General features: G+C 36.7%; 1 long non-coding RNA gene across 2 annotated transcripts; it reads right to left on the bottom strand.

The window, feature by feature from the left end:
• Positions 1 to 4,855: 4,855 nt before the first annotated feature.
• Positions 4,856 to 8,502, bottom strand: LOC127562265 (uncharacterized). 2 transcript variants are annotated; one of them, XR_007953645.1, is made up of 3 exons: positions 8,341 to 8,502; positions 7,567 to 7,688; positions 4,856 to 4,960 (listed from the first exon to the last, which is right to left on the bottom strand). It is a non-coding gene; the product is annotated as an uncharacterized LOC127562265 (long non-coding RNA). The 2 variants fall into 2 exon arrangements; XR_007953644.1 differs by lacking the exon at positions 8,341 to 8,502 and having other exon boundaries at positions 7,567 to 7,812.
• Positions 8,503 to 13,941: the final 5,439 nt, after the last annotated feature.

Raw genomic sequence — 13,941 nt, 5'->3', positions numbered from 1 at the left:
CAGTGCCTACTTTGGTCAATCAAGCCATCTGGGATGTAGAGGGAAAACATATGGGAAATGCTACCACTATCTCAGATGAACATAATTTGCTTCATTTTAATAGGAATTTCAAAGAATCATCATGTCCCACTGTAGCCTCTAAGTTTCCTTGAGACTATAATTTTCCATTGCACTCATAGAGGAGGATTTGATTTCTTCTAAGGTCAGGGATTGAGTCTAAGAACCATTGGAGTGCCATACTATAACCATGAGGTGGGATTTAAATAGGAATGTAGACCTGATAATGTAGAGAGACAATGAGATTTTTCATTGTCTAAAATACAGCACCAAACTAAAAGAGGCAGGAATACACACTGAGTGGGTGCTATATGATGACCTTTCTCCTTATATTAACTTTTTTTTCTAGCTCAGTTCCCATCTGCATGTTAAGCCAAGAAAAGCTTAGTAATATCTAATCCTAAGTAGGATAATTGTCTGAAATAGAGGATTGTGACCCCTTAAACATAAGGTTAAAGGGGATTTAATCTTAGTCTAGAAATACGCTCCCTGGCTTTCATTATCTGGGTCTGGTGGATATGACAAAAAAGTTATCTACCTGCCTTTGTTAGAGAAAAGACTCTAGGAGTCCGGAGCCGAGAGGACCAGCAAGTGGCCTTGAGAAGATGAAGTTTATGAGATGGTTTTAGGGAGCAATGTTCAACGACATGTCTAGAAATCACAACAGAACCAACTAAAATCAGGCAAACAATACCCAGTGGAGATGATTGTGCCCAGCAACCACTGTAAGAAGAGCAGACTGGTCCCTAGTAAAGGCTATGTACCCAACAGAGGACAAAGGGACCAGATGAACAGTGCACCCTGGGAAGACGTCCCATCAACAGGGAGTGTACCTTCGAGATCTATGTGATGATATTGCCAGAAGACAATGATCTTCTTAAATTGTTGTAGCATAGGAGGCCTAAGCCACACACACATTTCCTATTCCCACATGATCACCAACACATGACACATTCTCCCCACTGATCATAAATGTGATGATTTCTATAATTTAAAAAAAGCATATCCAAAGCAGTACAGCAAAGTTTCTTTTTTCCAAGATCCAATGGATCTATTTTTTTTTCAATGAACAAAGTTCAATTTTCTTTTTCTCCTCCTCATATCTCTCTTCCCCAATGGAAAATAAAAAATCCTTATAATAAATATACTTGTGAGAGAGTCTATTCCCCTAGGAATAGTGTGAATGTTCTATTATGACTTTGCTCACTATGCTGCTTTATTAGATGTTTTTGCTTTGAAAAACATTGTTTTCTCCAGCTGACAAGTGAAAAAATAAAATACATTTGAGAGGGTTATGCGCTATGATTTTTAGTGAATATAGCTATTCCCAGATTTCTCTCTCTCTCTCTCTCTCTCTCTCTCTCTCTCTCTCTCTCTCTCTCTCTCTCTCTCTCTCTCTCTCTCTCTCTCTCTCTCTCTTCTTTCTCTTTCTCTGTCATTTTGTGATTTACAAAACATTTTTTCACAATACAGTTGTGAGGTAGTGCATTATTATTCCTACTTATTAGATGAAGAAACTGAGAGCTACAAAGTTTCAGCGACTTGCCCATCTGTTGCTCTTTTAACTACCCAATTCTGGCATTTGGGTCAGTTGAACAAACATTAAGCAAAACAGATAGAAAATACTTTCTGCTCTCAGAGAAGCTACATTCTATTGGAATAGGTACAGCATGTACATGCTGTACAAAAATAAGCAAATACAAAGCAAATACAAGGTATTGTGGAAAATTTTTTTTCCAGGACATGTCATTTTAAAAATGGTTTCTTTTAATGAACAGAAATATTTTTTCTTTCCTTCCCATGTTCCTTTCTCCCATTGAAAAAGAAGAAAACCCATGTAACAAAAATACATGATCAGATAGAACAAATTCCATTGACCAGCTTCTGTCTCTATCTATCTATCTATCTATCTATCTATCTATCTATCTCTATTATCTATCAATCTCTCAGTTAGCTCATCAATCTATCACCTATTTATCCATCTCATTCAGTGTAGTATAATTTCAAAAGTGAAAGCACACTAAAAAGTGGGAGATCAAGAAGGGTCTTGTGAAGGCGTTGATACCTGATCTGTGCTTTGAAAGAAGCTGAGGGGTACAGTGAGGTATACTTTGTCATAACTTCTGAGACTATGATTATAGAAATTCCCTCAAAGAAATTATCTTCTAGAGGGGGGATTATAGTATACTTAGAGATAAGTAAATGCAAGATACACCCATATAACCCACATCTCCAAATCCATTTGCATGGATCTCGATAGTAGAGATAGATTACTCAGTGCTCCATACTCATATCAGGGGCTGAGTTGATTACAAGTTGAGGGAAGAGAAATCCTGGTCTTTGAGAAAAAACAAAACAAAACAAAACTACTCTTCCTAAATGCTCTTTTAAGTTCTGAAGGGAGAGAAAGACCTGGGAAGAAGCAAACATAAAGATACCATGTGTACCAAATCCAGAAGATCAAGATCTCCCTTCTCTCAAACTCTCATCAGTTCTATTCCTCATGAAAGCATGGAGCATTGGGTAATCAGTCTCCATCAATTGAAAAATACCCATTTAAATGTTCTTTGAAGTGAGGTTACATACAAAATAAATATAGGATTAGGTGAGTGGGATAGGGCAGAGACCAATGACTTGGAAAGTTATAAATGGTAAGGGGATTTGAGAGGCAGAATCCTAAAATAATTCATGGTCTTCCACAATGAGATATATTAAAAATGAGACTGAATTCAAGAGGAAGTCTCTAAATGACTTCATTCAATAATATACAGAGACTGAAAAAGCACTACTCTTTTTGTGTGGATATGACTAGAAGTTTTGGCCAGAGCAGCTATAAATTCAAGAGTGATGCTTTCTGATATTCGAACTTGCAATTTTAGCAAACAAACTTGTGGTAACTTGCATCAGTACTAACAGGAACAGGTTTGTTTCATTATACTTTTCTAGGTGAATATATGTTACTTGACTTTCCTGAGGTTTTCTCTTAAATGTTAATAAGTAAAAATGAAATCTGTTGTGAGAAAAAACCCTGGAATGCTTTTTTTCCTCTCCACTATCCCTTGAAGTCCATAATTAAATTCCCATAGCTACTGAGAGGTCTTTCATGATTTTTGCAATGGTCAGCCCTTCCTTCACACCCCAACTTCATGAATTATTTTGTATTTACATTGAATATAAGGGTAGGACTGGAACAACAGTTTTGGAGAGGACAGTCTTCATATTTTGAGACAGACAATGTGTGGTTCTGGAATCTTTTTTGAATCTACTCCACGAAAGGGAAAGGGGAAAACTTCAAGAGAGACATGTAGGGAAACCAAGTGACTATATTTCCAGCTTACTTTCCTAGAAACTTCAGGGGATTTCCCCCATTGGATGAGATTAAATCTTTTTTGATTGAGATCTCATTTCACTTCCACATATAGAAAATTTTCTTGTCCTAATCTGTATAACTTCTCTAATTTCTGTTTGCTATTTGCTTAGACAATTGAGCTTATTTACTGTTAACTATTTGATATTTTGGGTAACTAGAATTTTGTGGGAAGGAGTCAAACCTGTAAGTGGAAGCTTGAGGTACCTTTTTTATTCCTCAAGAAATAGTGGCTAGGATGGAGTTTTTTTTTTTTTTTCTGAATCATGCATGTCCCAAGCAATAGTTAATTGGACAGATAGATATAATTCTTTTTTTTTAAGTTGTCCATAGTATTTTATTTTCCAAATATGTATAAAATAATTTTCAACTTCATTTTTGTAAGACTTTGTTTTTCAAAATTTTTTACCTTCCTCTCTTACTTTCCCCCCTTCCCAAGACAGGAAGTTATCTAATATAGGTTAAATATATGCAATTCTTTTTTTTTCTTTTCTATACAACACTTATTATAGTTCTTAGAATTATAGAACTTTTCATTAGAAAACAAAAACAAAAAAACAAAGAAGCAACTTTTGAGGTCTGATGGAAAAATTGAGGCTCAAAGAGCCCAGCATTTTAGAGGAGTTAAGTGAATCTGGGGACAATTTACAATTCTTTTTTAAGATTTAAAGATTATGATTAAGATTTTTCAAGTTTATTTTATTGTTTTTAATTTTTAAAATTTATTTTTAATATATATTTCTTTATGAATCATGTTGGGAGAGAAAAATCAGAACAAAAGGGAAAACCATGGGAGAGGGGGAAAAGAAAAACAGAAAAAAGAAGTGAGCATAGCATGTGTTGATTTATATTCATTCTCCACAATTTTTTTCTGTATGCAGATGGCATTTTCTGTCCAAGGTTTATTGGGATTGCCTTGGATCACTGAACCACTGAGAAGAATAAAGTTTCATAATTGATCATGGCACATTCTTAATGGCAATTCTTTTATTATTATTTTTCCTTTTTTGTATTTTTATATGTATTTTTTAAGGTTATATGTATACATTCATTTTTTACACATCTCCATGTGAGGTTGGAAAAAAAAGATAGAATAAAAGGGAAAATCATAAGAAAGAAAAAACAAGTGACAATAGTATGCATTGATCCACATTCAATCTCCACAGGTTGATCTCTCTGGATGTGGATGGCATTTTTCATCCCAAGTGATATATGTAATTCTTTTACATGTAAAGTGCAGCTCAGTGCTTCAGAGATAGCCAAGTAATATAATGGAAAGAATGGAGAAAGACTTAAATTTAAATAGGCACTCTGGGTGCCTAGTCTCATCAATTGTGAAATAGTAATAATACCGCCCCCCCCCCAGGGTTGTTATGAGGATGAAATGAGATGATTTTTATACCATGCTTAACAAGTGACTCACACAGTAGGTGCTTAATCAGTGTTTATTCCCTTTCCCTCTTCTCTATTTATCCCTTCTTTCAAAGGAGGGTAGAGCAGCCCGTCTTACAGCCTCTTCTTTTGTTTCCATCTTCCCTGGAAAGCAGTAAACAAGATTTCAGAAATATCTATTAATGTCTCCTGTGAGTCATACTTATATAACCCATGTGGGCATATAATGAGAAACATATATCTTTCACACACACATATATATAGGTATATATGATCTACATATGCATATTCATGCTTGCTAATCTGTATTAATATTATAATAATATAATAATGTTATAAAATGTAATATATAATAATATTGTAGGTAGAACAGTGGATAGAGTTCTGGGCCTGCAGTCAGGAAGACTAATCCAGTCTCAGATATTTAGTAGCAGTGGGATCCTGAGTAATTCATTTTACCTTGTTTGCCTCATTTTCCTCAAATGTAAAATGAGCTGGAGAAGGAAATGGCAGAGCCCTCCAATATCTTTGAAAAGAAAATTCCAAAAGGGATCACAAAGGATTGGGCACAACTGAAAAAGGAGTGGAGAATAACATTTAATGTTTCTTTCCCTCCCAGTATAATGTAAGCTCATTTAGAGGAGGAACTGATTTCAACTTTGCCTTTGCAACCTCCTAATTTTGGGAGAAATTGCAAAAGGCCCTCTTCTGATTGGTGGACCTCTGATAAACTTATGGAGACACAGGCAAAGGTCACACAGGCTGAGCAATGATGGATGGGATGGAAGGTATATCATTAAAAATGATCAATGCGCTCTGTGATCCGCATATTTGAGTCATCCCAGGGCCTAGCCCTGTGTATGGCACATAATGAGTTTTTTCTGTAAATGCTTATTTCATTGGGTTGATTATGAAACATGCTGCCTCTTGTGTACCATCATAGACAAATTGATTTTTTGCCTCAAAATGAAAATTTAAAAGTGGGCAAAGTGAAATGTCCAGAGAGAGAAGATGAGGCAAGAAGACCAGATTAATCTGTACACTATTGCCATCAGATTCTGAGTTAAAAAAGAACTCTCAGACACCATCTAGATCAAAACTACTTAAAATTGTGGATTGTGACCCCTTATGAGGTCTTGTAACTGAATGTGGAAGTGGTGAAATTGTGATTTATTATTAGTAAGTGTTTGATTTGCACACCTATTTTGTACAACTACATATCATGGAGTAACACAAAAATTTCTCTGACAAAAGGAGGTTATGGATGGGAAAAAGTTTAAGAAGTCCTAATCTAGATCAACAATATCACTTCAATAACAAATGCAATATATAGCCATGTAGCCTTACTTTATAGTCTCCAGTGAGGAGAAACTTGTCATTTCTTGGGACAGCAATCTATTTTTGAATAATGCTACCTAGTTATTCAGAAATTCCTTTTTTATAAAGCCTAAATTTAGAGGTGTCCATTAAAGTGGATAGTATGTTGAACATGGCTTGAAAACTACTCAAGATATTCACTATCTTAGGCAAAATGTGCAGCCTTTCTCAAGTCACTGAGCCATTTGTAAACTGAGGCAGTTAGATTGAATGGCCTTTAAGCTTTCTTCCTGATCTAGATCTATGAGCCTATGTTCTTTGTCACTTCTATCCACTAAGGACACTTGCTCAAATATTTGAAGACAGCTATCATGTCATTTCCATACAGAATCTTTCTCCACTCCTACTCTGAGAGCTATCCCTTGTAACAAAAATAAAAAATTGTGTACTTGCATGAGGTTGGTGGTTAAAGGGAATATTGGGAAAAAGGGTAGTACCTAGCAGCTCTCAACCACAGCTATTAATTATTAATTCATGGCTATCTGATGAATCGAGTGCATAACTAGCTTTCCTCCTTCCTACTCTCTTCCCAAGAAGTTGTTGGAAAAATCTTTGTCTCCAGGAATCTGTATAAGGACAACTTCAAGTATTTAAAATCCCACTTTTAGAAATTAATTTTTTAGGATTAAGTATTTCTCTCCACTCGTCTAACATGTTAGAAGGGTTGTTCAGTTACATATGACTCTTCATGATCCTGTATGAGATTTTCTTGGCAAAAAATACTGGAATGGTTTGCCATTTCCCTTTCCAATGAATTAAGGTAAACAGATTAAATGACTTGCCCAGAGTCACATAGCTAAATAAGTGTCTGAGGCAGGTCTTCCTGACTCTTAAGCCCAGCACTTTATCCACTAAGCCACCTGGCTAATTTAACTCAAAATGAAGAAAGACTCAAAATTAAAATTTTCTCATTCCTTCCAATTCCAAATCTTACTTATAAACTTTCCTAAGTAGTAACTTTCCTAATAATCCATTAGATGAAACATAAAAATACAAACACTGTCAAAGGTCCTTGAGTTGAGGCAATGGAAAGGTGCACAAAGGACTGACATCAACGGAAAACATCTGTTCTCTGTGACCTTGTTGGGCCATCTGTTTTTCCCACAGAAGTGCAAAGGATTTTGCTTTCATTTACTTCTTTGTTTTATGACTTCAAAATAGCTTCTAACATCAACTAATGGAGTTGAGGAGCTAATAACAGGCTTTCTGTATGCTATTCTCCCCCTGCTCCATTCTCATGATTTATCAATAGCCTCTATAATTTATATATACATATACAAATACACATATAATTGATTTATACAATTTCTAGATAGCCTCTATAATAAATATTAAAATCCTCTATAATTACAGATAGCGTCTATGTTCCTCACCTGAGAGGCTGAAAGTAGAGAGCAGCATTCAAAGCCGGGCAGTGAAGGATGAAGATACTTGGTTCAGACTACAGCTGTGCTTTAAGTAACTTTCCAGAAGCCTTCAGGGCAGCCATGGTTATCTGATATGACAAGAATAGGTGTCCATCAGGGAAGGATAGTTAGCAAGGGTGTTGGAACACTCACCTGCTCTAAACTGTCATCCTTATAAAACAGTTATATGATGGAATTTTGAAAAAATATATTAAGATGTAAGGAGAAAAGACCATTTTTTCCCACTTTTCTCTTTCTACTAATGTCATTAGTTAACTGAGATGTCGTTCAGAGTCAAGACATCCAGGAGCTATTTCCATTATTAAATGGATGAAAAATGGGTATTGGTGAGACTACAACATGCAGCTGAATGGACAGTTTCTTGAATTAATCCACTGGTACATATGATTTCCCTGAAGAAAGATATAAATCTAACTGAAAGACAGAGAGACAGAGAGAGAGAGAGAGAGAGAGAGAGAGAGAGAGAGAGAGAGAGAGAGAGAGAGAGAGAGAGACAGAGACAGACAGAGACAGAGAAAGAGAGAAAGAGACAGACAGAGACAGAGACAGACAGAGACAGAGAAAGAGAGAGAGAGACAGAGACAGACAGAGACAGAGACAGAAACAGAACTAGACAGAGACAGAGAGAGACAGAGAAAGAGAGAAAGAGACAGACAGAGACACAGAGAGAAAGACACAGAGAAAGATACATACATACACCAAGAATATGTGTTGTTTCACCTCTCTCAATCGACTACCTAACACTAAAGCCTTCTTATCCTGCTGTTGCTTCTAGCTATCCTCAGTTTCTTCCCATCAGAATCTGGGACTCTGCTACTGTCTTGCAGTTCTGAAAGATGAGCTGTTGCCTTATCTTTCAGGGCCCCCATCTCCAATTACTTCTCAGTTATCCATCCTTACCAAATTCCCATCAGAGTCCTCCAATTCCCTTCTTAGAGTCCAACATTCCTTTCTGTAATATGTTTCTTTTTTAGAATGTAAGCTCCTTGAGGGCAAGTACTATCTTGCTAATTTGTAGTTGTTTCCCCATATTTTAGCACAGTACATAGTACATAATAGAGCTTAATAAAAGCTTTATTTACCAATTTATATGGTGCAAATTATGGAAAATTAATAGTCTCTGCAAAATTGCATGTGACCCAAGAGACCATGCAAAGATATATGGCAGGGTTAAGTCAGGCACTCGGGTGTTGGCTTAGATAGAATACTGGACTTGGAATCATGAAGACCTGAGTTCAAATTCTGTCTAAGATACCCTTCAATTATCCCCAATTTATTCTGTATCTATTTTGCTTGCATCAAATTGTTTGCATATTGTCATCTCCATTGGACTCTGAGCTCTTTGAAAGCAAGGGCTATCTGTCTGTCTTTGTATGTCCAGTCCTTAGCACAGCACCTGGCACATAGAAAGCACTTAATAAATCTATTGACTGGTTGACTGACTACTGTCTCTATGACCCTGGATCCCTCAATTTTCTTCCAGGTCATCTCTTGCACAAACAAGATTGTGGAAATAATCCAGTTATGGGTCATGGTAGGAGAATACTAAGTAATGATGGAAGAGGAAAAGTCAGAAAATGGCAGAGGGAACAAAGGAGCAGACCATCTTATTTCCTGACTTTCTTCTTCCTCTTTCTCTCTTCTCTTTTCTCTCTCTGTCTTTCTATTTCTTTCTCTCCTGTTTGTATAAACTTGTCTATAGAGTATATTCCATCCTAGCGAGTGCAGGAGATGTATTCAGGTAAAGGGTATCCAAGGCTGTTTTCCACCTTAGATATCTATCTCATCTACTTAACTCTCACCTGTGATTCCAAGAAGCTATCACATACACAGTGGCCACATCACAATGAACCATTTTGGCAGATGGGTAAATTAGATTAAAGGATAATTGAGAGGTCTTAACCCTATTGTGGAGGTAGAGGGGTGTCTACCCCAAGCATTCCCTTGCTGGAATGAACAGATGAGAGCAATTTGTTCCAATGGCCATGAAGGCAGGTGAATCATGTTCTGTGGAGCTTGGTTAGACATTGAAGGTATCGAGGTCATCCACTGCATCTTGAGTCATCACCATTCATTTTCCATAGCCAAATACACAATGATTTTCCAAACCAGAGATAAGGGCAATGAGAACTCAGAAAGGTGAAGCTATTAAAGCAGGTGTCATGTGTCTGGCAAACAGATGGACTGAACTCTTGTTCCTATAACCTGCTGTATGTGAAACACAATCCTTTATAAATCATCATCACAGTGGATTTTCTTGTGACTTCATAATTCTATATTATATTATATATACATTATATATTATTTTTTGATGAAAGATAGAATGTCCAGTTTCAGTGGTTAGAATATCTGGAAATTTTGAACTTCATATTCCCCACAACCTTTTTTGCCTCTTTCACCAAGGAATGGACATAATAAAAAACTGGTCCCGGAAGTGACTAGTTTGAATTTTTCTTTCCTGTTTTTCTGAGAAGCATTACTAATGATGTGGAGGGAATAAGACTATTAGAACTGTGATGGCCTTAGAAGAGGGAGTGAGACTGATGACTTTGTATAACTGCCTCACTTAAATCCAATTTATGCTCAAATCAAAGGACATCACCATACTATTTTACCATTTCTACTTATCTCAAAGTCCTGTGGCAACAGACAAGGGACAAAGTAGCAGGTGTGGAGTACTGGAAGGCATAGTCACAACCCTGCCCAAAGCCAACCCAAACCATAGGGTCATCTTCTCACTGGAAGCAGCAGGGGAATTTGGTAGTCCCTTAGGTATCTGGGTATCACCTTCTGGAATAAAAAAGGGGTTAGACAAAGTGCCCTAAAAATTGTCTGCTTATCCAACCTTAGCCTGATTACTCCAGTAGTCAGGACCCCATCCTGTGGTTGAAACAACAACAAAAAAAATGTACAAAAAATTTCTGTAACGATGATTCTACTCACCTTCAGTGCATGGGATGTGCACACATTTATAGATAACACAAAATCCAGTAGACCTGAAAAATGAACAGCTTGTTAGAGAATTCAGCAGATATCACATCCAAATAACAGTTCTGAGTGAAACAAGGCTGGCAAATGAAGGCCAGCTTACTGAAGCTGGAGTTGGATTCATGTTCTCCTGGAGTGATCACAGTGAAGGGGAGCACTGTGAAACTGGTATAAATTCTGCAATCAAAACTAATCTACCTGACAAGCTTGTATGGCTACCAAAAGCAGGTAGGCTCGTAATGGTGCAATTGCCACTTGCAGGAAAATGCCGTGCTACCATTATCAGTGCCTACGTTCCCACCATGAAAAGTTCTGACCAAAGAAAAATTTTATGAAGACCTGGAGATCCTTATCATCAGTGAACCAACAGGGGACAAACTGATAATTCTGTGTGACTTGAATGCTAGAGTAGCCTCAGACTACCAGATATGGCAGGGAATCCTTGGGAGGAATGGAAGTGGAAACAGAAAGAGACTGGCCACTTAATACTGAAGATGTGCATCTTGTGATCTCATCACTAATACTGTGTTCTATTTATCTAAAAGTATAAAACTTTGGAGATGCATTCTCTCAGCAAACATGGTGGTCTGAAAAAGTGATCCAAAGACACTTTCAAGGTCTCTCTTAAGCATTTTGAAGTTGGTTTTGTGACATGGGAGATATAATACAGGACTGTCCAACATGGTGTGCCCCATCAGAAAAGGTACTGTGCTCTATAAGCAAATCAGAATGGAAGTAGCTCAAAAGAAATGTGAGAGAATCCAGCCTATTTGTGCCTGACCCTTAACAGAGCATCCTGAGCTCATGCTGGTCTCATTTTACTCTCTCTCTCTCTCTCTCTCTCTCTCTCTCTCTCTCTCTCTCTCTCTCTGTCTGTCTCTCTCTCTGTCTCTCTCTCTGTGTCTCTCTCTCTCTGTATATATATATATATATATGTAGCTTGAGTCTAATAGAATACTGTCACTGTGATGCTCTTTAAGACAAAAATCAACCAATATTCTATTCTTCCCTAACCTTCACTAACCCTAACCCTAAAATATAAGGTCCCCGAGGATTTTGGTTTGTATGTCATCCCAGTACCTAGTATAGTGCTTCATTTCTACCATAGTAGGAGCTTAATAAGTATTTTTTTATAAATTGAAATTGAATTCTTCCTCTATGTCTCATGCCCTTTCCAGGGCTTTGTTCTACTAAATGAATGTTGTTCTGAAGCTAAGCCCTAGGATGTGGGGGAGGTAACAAGGGCCCTGAATTGCCAGGGAGACTGTTCTGTGCTGAAAAAGCCAAGCCAGAGTGCCCATTGGCAAGCCAAGAAAATCGTAGTCCAAAAAAGCCTAGCTGAAGTCCAACTTAGGACGACAGGTGGATTACGCAAACAGGAACCAGGAACCAGGCAGAAAGACGTATTTTCATGACAAGCAGTAGCACTGCCCAGAGATATACTCTCAATAGTTTCCCTTTATCATAATGTTACCCCAAGTGAGGTGAGGTCCATTAGAGAGGGATCTAAGAAAAGCCTCAAGTAAAATTGGATTTCCAGAAAAAATATATCTTTTTCCTTTCTGAATCTATTAAAAACAAAATAAAACACACTCCCTACATTACTGTGCAACTTGGCCTGTCTGTGACTGATTGAATGATTAACCAAAGAATTACAGAATGGAATTGCTGATAGAACATTAAGGGATGGAAATATGAGAAAATCAGTCAACCCTTTATTCTCACTGTTTTTGATAATAATATTTAATAAGTAGATGTTTACCCAGGATTAGGGTTCTGAAGGGCTCTGATTGTGATGCTTCATTAATAATAATAATAATAATAGTAATAATAGCTAACATTTGTATAGCCCTTTTAAGTTTGCAAAGCATTTTCTATATGTTATCACATTTGATCTCACAAGTTTGTGAGGGAGGGGCTATTATTATCTTCATTTTTGCAAATGAGGAAACTGAGGCAAGAGTTTGTGGGCATAAATGGGAGCTAATACTGGGTTCTCAAAATCAGCCAATGGAGCAAAAGTTCTGTATATTTGACACAATTGCAAAGGCTTTGAGTGAATCTCTGAGGATGGAAATCCAGTCTAGCTACATCTAAATGGACTTAACTTCCTACTAGTCACATGATGATTTTTTATTTTTTGGTTATCTCCTCAGTCACAAAGAGAATCATAGAATTGTAGAATCTTAAGAGTTGGAAGGAACTTGGGAGCCATTAAGTCCAGCTATACCTAAAAAAGGTATGATCTATACTCCTCTACCATATACAGTCTGTGTCTCCAAAGAATCCCCCAGCCATTGGCCATCCAGATTTTCCTTAAAGCCTTCTATTGATAGGGAACCCAACAGTGCCAAGAAAATTCATTACATCCTTGGGTAGTTATATTTGTTACTCAATAAACATTTATTTTTAGCTCCTTCTGTGTGCCAGGCACTATATAAATATTGGAGAGACAAAGAAAGGTAAAAGAATGCCTGCCCTCAAAGAGATCACAATCTACTGGAAGAAACAACATAAAAACAACTATGTGCAAATTAGCTAAATACAATATAAACTGGAAACAATGGAAGGAAAACATTAAAATTACGAAGTTTTCTCAACCACCAGCCTCAATTTATCTTTTTGAAACTTCTACTCATTGTCCCTCGTTTTGTCCTCTGGGGCCAAAGAAAATGAGTATATTCTTTATTCTCCCCAAGATCCTTTCATATACTGGTAGACAGTTATTCTTTCCCCTTCCCTATTCTTGCTACCCTTACTTTATAATGCCATTCATATTGATAGTGCTATGTGTGAAAATACCCATATTTTTTCAGATTAGCCATACTTCTGCCATCTTGTACTGGTAAGGGTGATTCCTTGAGCTCAAAGGTAAGGCTTGATACTGGTCTTAATAAATTTTATTTTTAATAGATTTAGTTAGAGCCTCATGATCTCTTCCTGAATACAAATTTTGTCCCTCAGTTTTATCTATCCCTACTATTATTTTTGGATGGTACTATAAAATTATTATTATATTATGTTTTCTTATATTATCTTATTATATGTTATATTGTTCAAATCTGCCAATTTGATTAGCATGTCTCTGGTACCATTATTTGCCAGTGACAATACAATAAACAGCACGGGGTCTAGTTCAGAGCCCTAGACCTCCCCACAAAAGCTTTTTTTTCTAAAGTAATAATAATAATAATAATAATAATAATAATAACTAGTATTTAAGTAGTACTTTAAGATTTACAAAGTACTTAACAAATATTAACTCATTTTATCCTTACAACAATCCTAGGAGGTAAGTGCTATTATTATTCCTCTCTCCCATTTTATAGATGA

The sequence above is a fragment of the Antechinus flavipes genome, chromosome 4 (genome assembly GCF_016432865.1).
Source record: "Antechinus flavipes isolate AdamAnt ecotype Samford, QLD, Australia chromosome 4, AdamAnt_v2, whole genome shotgun sequence".
Taxonomy (NCBI): Eukaryota; Metazoa; Chordata; class Mammalia; order Dasyuromorphia; family Dasyuridae; genus Antechinus; species Antechinus flavipes.
Note: the sequence above shows the minus strand (reverse complement) of the source record. Positions and strands in the feature narration are given on the sequence as shown.